Consider the following 14,204-nt stretch of genomic DNA (forward strand, 5'->3'; position numbering starts at 1 on the left):
GCACCAAGTTTGTTATTCACTCTATGCCCATCAGTTCTATCAGATATAAAATATGAGATATAAGTTATCCAGCACCATCAGTTTGTTATTCACTCTATGCCCATCAGTTCTATCAGATATATAATATGAGATATAAGTTATCCAGCACCGGGTTTGTTATTCACTCTTTGCCCACCAGTTCTATCAGATATAAAATATAAGATATAAGTTATCCAGCACCAGGTTTATTCACTCTATTCATCAGTTCTATCTATGCCCATCAGTTCTATCTATCAGATATAAAATATGAAATATAAGTCATCCACACCAGGTTTGTTATTCACTCTATGCCCATCAGTTCTATCAGATATAAAATATGAGATATAAGTTATCGAGCACCAGGTTTGTTATTCACTCTATGCCCATCAGTGCTATCTGATATAAAATAATAGTTAACCAGCACCGTGTTTGTTATTTACGCTATGCCCATCAGTTCTATCAGATATAAAATATGAGATATAAGTCATCCAGCACTGGGTTTGTTACTCTATGCCCACCAGTTCTATCAGATATAAAGTAATAGTTACCCAGCACCGGGTTTGTTATTCACTCTTTGCCCATCAGTTCTATCAGATATAAAATATAAGATATAAGGTATCCAGCACCGGGTTTTGTTACTCTATGCCCACCAGTTCTATCTGATATAAAATATAAAATAATAGCGATCCAGCACCGGGTTTGTTACTCTATGCCCATCAGTTCTATCAGATATAAAATATAAGATATAAGTTATCCAGCACCGGGTTTTTGTTACTCTATGTCCATCAGTTCTATCTTATATATATAGAATCTCACCCAAGTGTCTTCTGATATCAATTATATCAACACGAGTTGATAAATTTACTTTTATCAACGAGTGTTGATATATTTGATATCAGAAGACACGAGGGTGAGATTCTATTTATCATCCAAAATCACTCTTTATTTAGAAATACAGTTCGCTCTACCACACACTTTCTCCCTGAACTATTATAGTTAAAGTACGAGTCCTAGTGCTTTAACGTTATATTAGTTCAGGGCGAAAGTGTGTTTTATTACACTATACATGCTGATAGAGCGAACTGTATTTCTTTCTAAGATGCCAAATTCAATACTTTCTTAGGATAATTACGATTAATTTAAGGCAGAATACAAACGACGGCGTGGTGACCTAAATTAAGAATCCTCGCACAGGGCTGACTGGCGCGCTGTTCTATTGATGTGGATTGATGTTTTGGAGCATTACTAAAATTCGTGTTTAAAACTATCGTCTTTCAGACGAAGTTTTAAATTAATTTTTGCCAGTAAACACGAAAATGACATCTAATTTCGTCTAAAATGTCTCCTAACGGAGATCAGCCCGCTCTCGCGTGCTTCTCTATATATAAGACGCGCAGCGCGCGTCACTTACTGCCGAAGGCAGCAAATGCGCCTTCGGCTCGTGCCCGCATTGCGCGAGCTATAAAGAATACATTTCTACTTCCGGGTCTGGGGACCCGTAAACTGCAGATGTCTCGCTGCGTGAAGCAACTGCAAACCAAGACACGGGATGCAACGGAGTAGTTTACTGTAGGAGGCCGTACGAGGCGATGACAACTGACATGCATCGTGACGTCGCTTACATTGTGACGTAATGTAAAATGATGTCTTTCAGGGGCATTTAGAAGTTGTACATTGATGTCCAAGATATTTTTATGGATTAAACTTCTTTATAATTTCCCTCACGACGTTTCGAGACCATTCCAGGTCCCTTCATCAGGTGAACTGACAGTTGGGACTATGACGTCATAACTGAGTTATGACGTCACAATGCAAGTGACATCACAGTTCAAAAGGGTGAGTACAGTATAAGTGAAGTTAAGTGTTAATTACATAATGATGATAAATTCATGCTAGATAATAGAGTTGAAAGTTGAATTGTCAATTCACAATAGAGTTGAAAGTTGAATTGTCAAATCAGAACGACTGCTAATTACACAAAAGTGAATAGCAGGCTTTTTTATCCGTTTACCTAAAGTTCATCAAAAGTTAATCTAGAGGTCCACGCACTTATAGTTTATCAGGTATAGTTTGGCATGAAATGCATGTGGACCCGGTTTTTGTAAATATCTCATCATCCAATGATCCAATCGATCTCAAACTGTGCAAGTGGATGTTTTGTCAGACAACCTAATCACACTGTAAATCACCGATTTTATGCATTTGTATTAAAGAATCTGTCTATGTAACTGTCAACAAAATAAACAGCAGAACGCAGACTTCTTGCAGGGGAGGGAGCCAATGACCCCTGTAACAGCGGCAGTGATGGGTCATAAAGGTAAATGCACGTGCAGTTCATGATAGTTACCTGTGCACTGCACAGTGACAGACCGTTTGGATCATTCATATTGACTACTTCTAGCTGCTATCATGAAAGCTTATTCAGATGATGCTAAACGTTTAATTAGAAATGTGTTGAATTTTCTCAAAAAGAGGGCAAACGTAGCAAACAGATGTATAAGGTGTCGGATTATATGAAACGTACAACTTTTGCTCTTGGCGTGAAAAAGAACATCGTGCTAAAATTGTGAAAAATAAACCAACAACCAATAAACAAAACCTTGTACAAAAAGGTAGGCATCCAACGTTAGATTCTTTTGACATCAGGGTCATCAGAGATGTCATTCGCCGGCTATTTGCTAGAAATGAACACCTGTCCACAAGAAAGTTAAAACACATCCTTGCAGAGGATCACGGCATTAATGTTTCTAGGTTTATGCTAAGCAAACTACTGCTCAAATTTGGATACAAGTACAAGAAGGTAGCAAACCAGAAACTTGTAATGTGTGAGAGATCTGATATTGTGAAAATAAGGTGTAACTATCTGAGAGAAATTAAGCAGGCAAGAGAGGATGGATTCGAACCTATATATCTGGATGAGACCTGGGTCAATGCAAACCATACTGCTGCCAGACAGTGGCTACCCACTGATCCCAGTGATGGTAGGAAAATACCAACAGGAAAAGGTGAACGTTTAATCGTTCTTCATGTTGGTTCCCACCGTGGATTCCTACCTGGGTGTGATCTGGTGTTTCGGTCAAAGAGCACAGATGGTAGGGACTATCATACAGAAATGAACTCAACGGTTTTCACACAGTATGTTGAGGAACAATTGTTGCCAGCTCTGCCTTATAAAAGTCTTGTTGTCATGGACAATGCTCCCTATCACAGTGTTCGAGATCCAAACAATAGGTGCCCAACTTCCAATACAAAGAAGTCAGATATGCAGCAATGGCTAACAAATAACAACATACAATTTCCAATTAAGGCCACTAAGCCACAGTTTTACTCTTTGATTAAACCTAACAAACCTCCACCAACATTTAACATTGACAACATGCTACGCCAACACGGCCATAAGGTCTTGAGATTATCACCGTACCACTGTGATCTCAACCAAATAGAACTTATCTGGGGAGACCTTAAAAGTACAGTGGCCCGGAAAATCAATCATTCAAGTTGAATGATGTCAAGCACATTAATCAACACTGCTATATGTGACATTGACATTGCACGCTGGCATGCATGTGTTGAACATGTCAAGAAGGTGGAGAAAGAGTACTGGCTCAAAGATGGCTTGAAGGAGCAAACAGTTAATCCAGTTGTCATTCGTCTGGGACACTGATGACTCCTCTGTGGAAGAATGGAGTGAACTTTATGAGGTTTAATCCTGTTATTATATTTACAGATAATAATAGTATCCAGCCAGATATGCTCAAAGAAAAATAACTTCTTTTAACAATGACAGCACTGACTAATTCCAACGACTTATAGTGTAACATGAAACACTCATTTCACATAAAATTATCATGAAAATATAAATATTAACTATCTATATGCTTAAAGCTATTAGAAATGCATTGCTTAATTTGGAATGTGAACGACATCAAAACATAACACTTTTGTCTTCATTCTATCTTTTCTTCAATGAGTGTGCATGATTGTGTGTGCTTGTGTCCGAGGGAACAGGGCTTTAACAGTTGTTGAGTTCTAACCATAGGTGGTCCGATTAATGAATTAGTGTAAATATACTTTCTGTGTTCTTTTAAATGCATTTCCACTTAGGTACAGCATAAACAAAATATGACATTAACATTACAAATTTAAAGATTTTAACCTACAGAATAATTCTCACTAATGGGTTTTGTGGTTAATGTTGAACAACTCAGAGAAACAAACTCCGTATGATGGTTAACAGTTGGCACCCACCTGACCCTATTCACGACCTGTGACATCTCTTCGTACCTGTCCTACCTGTCGTGCATAACTGACCTACATTGACGAACGTTGACCTTTATGACCCATCACTGCCGCTGTTACAGGTCATTGGCTCCCTCACTCACATTTTGTTGACAGTTACATAGACAGATTCTTTAATACAAATGCATAAAATCGGTGATTTACAATGTGATTAGGTTGTCTGACAAAACATCCACTTGCACAGTTTGAGATCGATTGGGTCATTGGATGATGAGATATTTACAAAAACCGGGTCCACATGCATTTCATGCCAAACTATAGACACCTTGATCACGATTCATTGCCGGTTTATGTCTCCTTATCTCCACAGCCTCCTGTAGTTCCCTCCGACGCCAGTCGTTGTTATCGCTCGAAATCACCCTGGTGTCATTCCACATGATTACATGACTTGGGTTATTTGCCTTGTGCTCCGATATAGCTGACTGATCATTTTGTTTGCATACTGACGACTTGTGTTCAGCAACCCGGGTGTTGATGGGCCTGAGAGTCTCGCCAATATATTGATCGCCACAGCTGCATGGTATTTGGTATACACATCCTCTAAGGGTTGGGGCTTCCATTTCTAGATCCTCTTCTATTTGCCCTGAGGAGTGTCTTAATTGTTGTACTCTGGAGAAAGTTACATCAAAGCTCGCTTTGCTCTTAGTCGGGCTATCTGATGGCTGACTGGTCCCGCGTAGGGTATAGTGATCCTGATCGGGGATGGTTTAGGCTTGAGGCGCGGTTCTGATGATTCAAGCGTTTTGGTCTGAGTGCGGTGTTAACCATGCAGCAAACCAACAAAACTAAATGTGGCTTTATGCTACGCACACTGCCACATCTGCCATTGTGAAAGAATAAACACAAATAGACAATTAAACGAGAATGGCTGTTCGCTAGAGCTGCGTTGTGTAAGTCTTAAAACCAGCGTGCATTTTTTAATCGGCGGCGTGGTACAAGAATGTTTTGTCAGGCACAGAAAGAACGGTGCACTAAGTTTGTTTTTGTGGCTGGTGTATAAAGAATTTTTGGCCAGCTCTGAACTTCAATCTTCAAGCCCCGGGTGTGTATATTCGCAGTATTTTATCAGGATCCCGCGAACCAATCGTATTTCGTCTTTCTGATATGGAGGTTGGTTATACGTTTTATCTATGCTATGCACCCCATGAACCCAGTCGAGTGGTTGCCTGGTCATGATTACGTCATAGTGCCATATATGGAACAAGGGTTTCCGGGAAATCCTCAATCGGGTTCTCAGAACATTAATTACCATATCGATTCATATACAGAACAATAGCTTCACTGTTCTCGGTGCAGGGGATACAAACAAACTTCCACGAAGCAATATCGACTTTTCAATCATATTACCTGAGCCTTTTCAATGCACAAACCGTGGCGATACGTGAAACTTGGTCACGTGAAGACACGTTTACATTCAGATGTGGTTCACTAAGTTTCTGGGCTCGCAGAAGTGTCAAGGTAAACTGAAATATATGCCATCGCTCTGGATTCGGAAGTGAGCCATTTGGCTATCGCGACCTGACAGTTCCAGGAACAACACTCAGTGCACCAGAGACGTTTGGGCTCGCTTCGTCGTCAAGGTTGTGATCTACTGTCGTCAATGGTGTGATTGACTTATAACTGTCGCCAGTGTTTGTTGAAGTTGTCAGGAGCAGATATAGTTTGGGTAAGTTTTCCAGCAATGACACGCGTGCTAATTAACACAGACCGCACGTGTTTGTGGTCAGGTGGTTTGTTTATGAAATTATTCATGTGCATTTGGAAATGGTTTGGCGTTAAATGTAAGTGGTGACTGGGAGATAACTTGTAACTGATACTGCGGATTTGTATAGTTATTTATTTCACTGTGCTGTGCTCAGTTGTGCATATTGAACAGTTTAGTGCATTGATGCTCGTAATGTCTAACCCGTGAAGGTCCGGGTTATAACATTGATCTTCCGTAACCCATGCTTGTCGTAAGAGGCAACTAACGGGATCGGGTGGTCAGGCTCGCTGACTTTGTTGACACATGTCATCGGTTCCCAATTGCGCAGATCGATGCTCATGCTGTTGATCACTAGATTGTCTGGTCCAGACTCGATTATTTACAGACCGCCACCATATGGCTGGAATATTGCTGAGTGCGGCATAAAACTAAACTCACTCACTTGTAATGTCAATCAGGGGTTGCGGGTTGATGGGAGTCATCATATCTACTTTGGAGAACTTGATGCTAATAGTGTCTATCACTGGATTGTCTGTTCCAGAGTTGGTTATATATTTACATACTGACTTCATACAGCTGAAATGTTACTGGCGATAGGGGGTGGGGGTAGCTCAGTGGTTAAAGTGTTCGCTCGTGACACCGAAGACCTGCGTTCCATTCCCAACTTGGGTACTATGTGTGAAGCCCATTTGTTGTGTCACCTGCTGTGATATTGCTGAAACAGTGCTGCTTAAAATAAAACTCACTCACTGGTTTCCTTTGTTGATTATCTCCCTTGGTAGAGATCGAGTGCCGAGGTTGATCTGGGATTATGGGTTTGGTGGGGTGGGGTGGCTGTCAGGGGAGCGTAACCAAAAGTATATTTCAAGTATCTCTGGGGTCTTTGTCATTTGTCATTGTCTCAACTGACCCCATTGTCTCAACTGACATCATTGTTTGAACTGGCCCCATTTTCTAAACTGACCCCATTGTCAGAACAGTGATCACTGACAATGTTGAAAAAATTATATGTATGCAACTGTTAAAACAGTTTTAGTTGGATCTGTGTTAAGGTTGTCATTGTCCCAGAGACTCATCACTGAGTGAGTGAGTGAGGTTTTATGCTGCTTTTAGCAATATTCAAGCAATATCAGGGCATGCGACACCAGAAATGGGCTTCACACATTGTGCCCATGTAAGGGGAATCAAACCCAGGTCTTCGGTGTAATGAGTGGACACTTTAACCACTAGGCTACGACCCTACCCTTAAATATAAAACTGACGTATTCAAAGAGTTTTGGTAATTATATTTATGTTATTTTTTTCGGTTTACACAAATATGCAACTTTGATGTTCGAGGACAGTCAGTGTATACTACAGGTACCTGAAACTATGTGCTTTAAAAAAGTGAACGACTTATGAAAATATCAAACCTCCCACCTCATGTGTTTCTTAATTAAACTTTTAACAAAACAAAATATATAGCTTAAACATTGATTTTGTTCTGCTTGACATTGCACCTTGTGCCGACTAAGGTATGCAGTGTTCAATATAAGATCTACTAAAAATAGTTTCGCCTAGACAGAATGCACGTGCAGATTACATTGTGAAAGAACATTTCAAATCATGACTATCAATGTAAATAACATATGGCATTTTGTTCTGACCTGTCATTAAATAACAGTGTCAAAAGTGCCTTTCCGTATTCATATGAAACCTAAAGTTATAATAAAATATTAATTCTGATTAATATGTAAACATGTTGCATATGTTGAAATTTATCTCTGATGTTTTGGGGACCGTTTCTGACAAAATGCTGACTGGCAATGGAAATATAATAAGCATGAAAGACACAACTTCAAGATCATATTAAGATCAGTGTTTCACTCAAAAAGGCTTAAAAAATAACATGACCTGCCATTTCTTAGAAACCTGGAGCACGGCAACTTGGCAGTTGTTAGGGACCTGAACAAAACATATGAGCCATGAAGCACAGCACTAGGAAGTTCATGTTATATTCATGATGTTTTGGGAAACAATGATGATAAATTGCTCTATGTTTCCTGCATCATTGATTTAGGACTTTCAGGCTACATCCAGAAGCGTGAGTTTCAACTTCTGTTCAAGGGACACACTTCACTACAGATGTATGCAGTTGTGTACTTGTAAACTGAGATATTAACACATTCCCAACATGTATGATCCAGTTCTATTTTCTGAGGAAGCACAAGCTGAGACATGTAAACATGCTGTGTAATCATTAGAGTACTTTATCAACTTAAGTGATTGTCTGGTAGGTGATTGTCTACTTAGGAGATTGCCTTGTAGGTGAGGTGATTGTCTTGTAGGTGATTATCTAGCATGCGATTGTCTACTTAGGAATGCCTTCTAGGTGATTGTCTTGTAGGTGATTGTCTAGTAGGAGATTGTCTATTGGGTGATTGTCTAGTAGGAGATTCACGTGAAGGTGATTGTCTAGTAGGTGATTGTCATGTAGGTGATTGTCTAGTAGGTGATTGTCATGTAGGTGATTGTCTCGTAGGCGATTATCTTGTAGCAGATTGTCTAGTAGATGATTGTCTTGTAGCAGATTGTCTAGTAGGTGATTGTCATGTAGATAATTGTCTAGTAGGTGATTGTCCTGTAACAGATTGTCTAGTAGGTGATTGTCTTATAGACGATTGTCTAGTAGGTATCTATAGTACTGGTTATTGTCTTGATTCACGTGTATTGTCTAGATTCACGTGTAGGTGATTGTCTACTATGTGGTTGTCTAGTAGGTAATTGTCTGGAAGGTGATTATCTTGTAGGTGCCTGTCCAGTAGGTGATTGTCTTGTAGCAGATTGTCTTGTAGGTGATTGTCTAGTAGGTGATTGTCTCCTAGGTGATTGTCTAGTAGGTGATTGTCTAGTAGGTGATTGTCTAGTTGGTGATTGTCATGTAGCTGATCGTCTAGTAGGTGGTTTATAGTAGGTTATTGTCTTCAAGATGATTGTCTTGTAGATGATTGTCTAGTAGGTGATCTATGTAGGTTATTGTCTTCAAGATGATTGTCATGAAGGTGATTGTCTTGTAGACGATTGTCTAGTAGGTGATTGTCTTGTAGATGATTGTCTAGTAGGTGATTTATAGTAGGTTATTGTCTTCAAGATGATTGTCATGTAGGTGATTGTCTAGTAGGAGTCAGCAAGTGCATGCTACAGGGTCTGATCTTAAATGGGACTGTTCTTTTTTATATAAATAACAAACACACCTTGAGACACATGATAATGAAAGCTGTTATATGAGTGGCAACCGTACTCTTACTCTTATTGATGGTTTTGTCTTATCACAGGTATTTTAGTGAGTTTAGTTTTACACAGCACTCAACAATATTCCGGCTATATGACAGTTATCATCACAAGTATTACATCAACAGATAAAGTTTTAAGTCACCTGTTAAAGACACAAATTAATATATGAACACTAATTTTGAATATAGACTATACAATTTTAAATGAATAAACATGCTGATATTACAATGTTTAGGTAAATAATCCTAGTGCAAAATCTCTTTGAATTTCTTGGCTGTGTACACAATAGAAATACATTACACTTATGACGTCTATATACATATATAGAATACTTTATGTCAGAATGGTGTGTAACAGTAACAGAAAATACCCAACTGAAATCCTCTGTTCATAAACCAAATTGTCTGAGATTGCTGCATTTGGAATATTCTAGGCAACTAAAGGGGATCAGGTGGTCACACTCCATATGAGTAGATCGATGCTCATGTTGTTGATCACTGGATTTAAGGCTCCATACTGGGTTATTTACAGACCGCCGCCATATAGCTGGAATAATGCCTAGTGTGGATTTAAACAACCAGCAACCAACCAACCACATAATAATAATATAATCTCGTTTAAAGAAAATCTGGAGCTCAGAGCAAAAGCCACCAATATTTCTTTTGCTGTGCCAGTCCTCTCCTATTCCCTTTGGAGTAGTTGACTGGACGAAACAAGTCATCCAGAGTCTTGACCGTCTGACCAGAAGGATCATGTCTGATAACAGAGCCCACCACCCTCGTTCCTCTCTTAACCGTTTATATATGCCAATCAATTCTGGTGGTCGGGGTTTGATTAATGTGGAGGCTCTTCATGATAGAATTTTATTGTGTACTTTTGCACATATTTATTTATCGGATGATCCTCTAGTGATGAATGTGAAGACTCATGATGAAAGCAAGGAATTCCACAGCTATTTTAAGCGTGCCAAGGTTGTTGGACAGAATCTGAAATTTGAGGTTGACTTTGCTGATGGCAATGTACTGCTGGACGGTACAGCGATGGGAGTAAACCGGGTGAAGTCCTTTACCAAGTCTGCCCAGAGTCGGTCTTTTGTGGAGAAGCTTTCTGAGAAGCCATTGCATCGTGTGTACATGCAGTGTGTTGAACAGAATAGCAATCCCACCGACTCCTTCGCCTGGATGAAGTCGGCTGGTCTTAAATGTGAAAGTGAGGGCTTCCTTTCTGCTGCACAGGACCAGTCACTTCCCACTCGTCATCGCCTAAATGTGATTCTTTAAAGAGAATATTAACATGAAATGTCGACTTTGCAATGAATTTACAGAGACTGTCCAACACCTTGTCAGTGGATGCCCTTCCTTGGCACAAACAGCATATCTTAAACTACATGATGGCATGGCTCGTTGCTTTTATTACTGTCTCCGACATGCCTGTGGCTTTGACTCGAGGTCCATCCATGGTACGACCCTGAACATGTCCAGGGCGTCATGGAAAATGATGCTTCAAACTTCTGTGGAATAGGCCCATATACAGCCTCAGAAGAATTCCAGCTAACAAACCTGATCTTGTCCTTTTGATAAAGCCAATGAATTTATTTATATCATTGAATTTTCTGTCCCTTTGACACCAATGTGATTGGCAAGATTAAGGAAAAGCATGATAAATATGCGGACCTCGCCTTTGAAATGTCTCGCCTGCATCCCAAGTACACTGTCGTCAGGCTCCCCATTGTTCTCGGTGCCCTTTGGTTTGGTACCTCCTGATCTCTTGGCGCAGATCAGGAGAGTGCCCGGTTCTCCACCGGGAGTACAGCCCTTCTGACACTCTGGGGTAATGCAGAAGGCTGCAGTGTTGGGGAGCCTTCATATTCTCCGGAAGGTTCTTGGTGGGTTCGACTAGGCAGCATTTCCTGGGAGAAGTCCCATTCGCTGTCTGGGCTGGTGTGAGAGGGGCAAGGGCCCTGAGCTGATGATGAGCCTTACCAGCCTGACTGTGCCAGGATCACCCTGAACCCTCTCTGCTTCATACAATCTTTAATCTGTAAAACATGATAATAATGAGTGAATTTGTAATGCGCCAAACTCCACGCCATCTGGTATGCTCATGGCGCTACAAGTAAAGTTATTTACCAAATCAACTGCATACATCCATGGGCGGATACAGCTTTTTTGAAAGGGGTGGGGTGGGGGATGCACACTTCATTTTACCCGTTTTTAAAGAGAGTTTCAATGGTCATTTAATAACCTGTCAAACTGTCAGGACAAAAGTGGACGGGGTGTATCTCTGCACCTCCCTCTGGATCTGCCTATGTACACCTGTATTACTAGATTGTCAAACACTTTAAAACATACGGTATTACTTCAAAACAACTCAATATAGAGATAATAGATATACATCTCACCTGATTTGAGATGACGACTTCACTCTTTGCTGATCTGCGCAGTTCTGCCTTGTGTTGAGAAATCGTGCAATGTAATCAAACCGTATGGTTCAACACAGATTAACAGTAGTACAGGTACACTGTCTTAAGCTGACAGATAATACTTCATAAAACTAACAACTAATTCTATATAATATATACAAGCGAAAAGCTGAAATAGAATTACAACACATAAATACCAAAAATATGTGGACCACATATTCAGTGTTTGTGCTCTGGCTTTCTGTGTTTGTTGTTTTATTTTCATTTATTTTGTATTTCTTTGTATTTCTTATTTTTTTAAATTCTTGTTTGGTATTTTTAAAAGAAAAATTTCCCAGAATAATGTAGATCCATTTTTCCAGTGTCACACCTTTGACAAACACGCTCATTGTTCCATGCTGAATGGTCTGCAAAATATTGTTTAGGCCAGACCAATTTTATTTCTCATTTTACGGATTTTTGTCCTCAGAATACTTAACGTCTGAGGTGAAAACAATATATAAAATCAAAATCGCCAGTCAAAGTAATATTCCTCTTTCTAAATACCAAAAGTATTTTACTTTTGGCAATTTTGAAGTGTATATGGGGCAAAATACAATCTAAAAAAATTCTCGTAAGTTTACATTTTGGCCAAATGAAACATTAGGATTTTTATTTTTTCAGCAGGAATTTTATTTTATTTTTCTTATTCGTGAAAAAAATCTGATCGGCGGATCCGTAAACAAGAAATAACATTTGTCTGGCCTTGTGAAAAGACATTTCCCTGTTCATCTTCTGCTTGTTTTTTCAGAGCGAAAAAGATTGCATGTCTTTAAGGGGTCCAGGAAAGCTAACCTGTGTCTAAGAAACATCTCAGCACAGATTGAATGAAGGAATCCTGACAAAACCAAAATGTAAGAATTTTGCAACTTCTCTGCTTATTCCTTATCAGTTTGAGGCTAGAACAATTCATATCCAGCAGATCACCTTCATCACAATTGCTACATGCAGCAGGAAAATACAGATGATAATAATTTGGGGTCATGTTTTATAAAAAATAAATGAGCATAAAAGTTTGAAAGTAAAACACTCAAAAGATCATAATATGCAATACTTGCTATAAGAAAATTGATAACAAAAATTTGATTGCTTTGAAAACTGCTAGAGGGGCGTACCTTTAAAAACCACATCCAATGATTGTATCAATGCCTTTTTTCCATCTTAATGATTGTAAACAATAATTTTGCAGGTCACTCCAGTTTACATGCTGCTGCAGGTCCACTCAGACCACTAAAAGAAAAAAGTAATCATGGCTAAATAAGGGGTCATATTCAGTGTTGACATGAATGGAAGGGGTAGCACATTAGAAGTACACTGCCATCGCAGTGAGCTCTCCAGGTCCCAGTCTTCCAGAAGCTTGTTTTTGGCACGACCGAACAAAATAAGTTGATGTGACCATAATCATCTTTGTCGTGTGCATGGTTGCGTGTGTGTGTTTATGTTGGGTATTTTTTTGCAATAGTGGTCCTCATTGTTGCAGTAGTATAGCAATAGTTGTCAAATATTGAAATTGTATTGGGAGTACATGAACTTTATAGCTATAATTATGTTAATCAGTGTAACAGACATGAAGATGGTATTGTTGATTTCGAAGTCGACCATTTCTTCCCTGTGGCTACAGTACAAAAAGGAATTTAAAGCTAATCTGTTGTCATAAAGTCTTGCTTGCCAGGTCAGAAAGTTGGCATGTTTATGTATGATTAGTTGTTGTTTATTCATAACATTATTAAAACTATAAAATGTATTTATTTGACAATGCACTGGCATTTTTATATTCCCATTGATACAGTACTATATTGTTGGATATATTGCTGCACACCTTGTTTGTAGGGTGGGGGTGGGGGTGGGGTGCGGGGAAAGCTAACCTAGTGGTTAAAGCGTTAACTCGCCACACCATGAAATTGGGTTCAATTTCCCACATGGGTACAATGTGTGAAGCCCATTTCTGGTGCCCAATGCCATGATGTTCCTGGTATATTGCTAGAAGCTGCGTAAAATCCAAAGCACCCGGTCAATCATTTGCAGTTTCCAGAAATTTGTGATTTATTATAGAGAAGCATGTACAATGTGAATCAGTGGCTGATCCAGAGGGGGGTTCAGGGGGTTAGAAACCACCACCAACCCCCCCCTTTTGAAAATGGGTAAAGACCACATTGAAGTTAATGTTTAGCAATGGCAGAGCCAAGGTGGGTTCAGGGGTTCGATATTACTTGACACACGCATGCACACACGCACACGCACGCACACACACACGTACCTGGCCATACATTATGAATGATCTCTTGTTACTCTCTAAAACTTCCCTGTCATCACTTCTCAACTCTAACCACTAGTGCTTTTCAAACCCTGAGATTTAAGAGACTTTAATTATATCATTATTATATTTCACCTTACACATTTAACTTTAGTTGGACACTTGGAATATGCAGAAATCCAAAATCGTTGTAT

General features: G+C 39.4%; 1 long non-coding RNA gene across 1 annotated transcript; it reads left to right on the plus strand.

Moving 5' to 3' along the window:
• The first annotated feature begins 5,620 nt into the window (after positions 1 to 5,620).
• Positions 5,621 to 13,013, plus strand: LOC124254298. The gene is made up of 3 exons (XR_006892444.1): positions 5,621 to 5,983; positions 12,508 to 12,610; positions 12,946 to 13,013. It is a non-coding gene; the product is annotated as an uncharacterized LOC124254298 (long non-coding RNA).
• Positions 13,014 to 14,204: the final 1,191 nt, after the last annotated feature.

This window comes from Haliotis rubra, unplaced genomic scaffold (assembly GCF_003918875.1).
Source record: "Haliotis rubra isolate DU_JTF1 unplaced genomic scaffold, ASM391887v1 Scf57, whole genome shotgun sequence".
Taxonomy (NCBI): Eukaryota; Metazoa; Mollusca; class Gastropoda; order Lepetellida; family Haliotidae; genus Haliotis; species Haliotis rubra.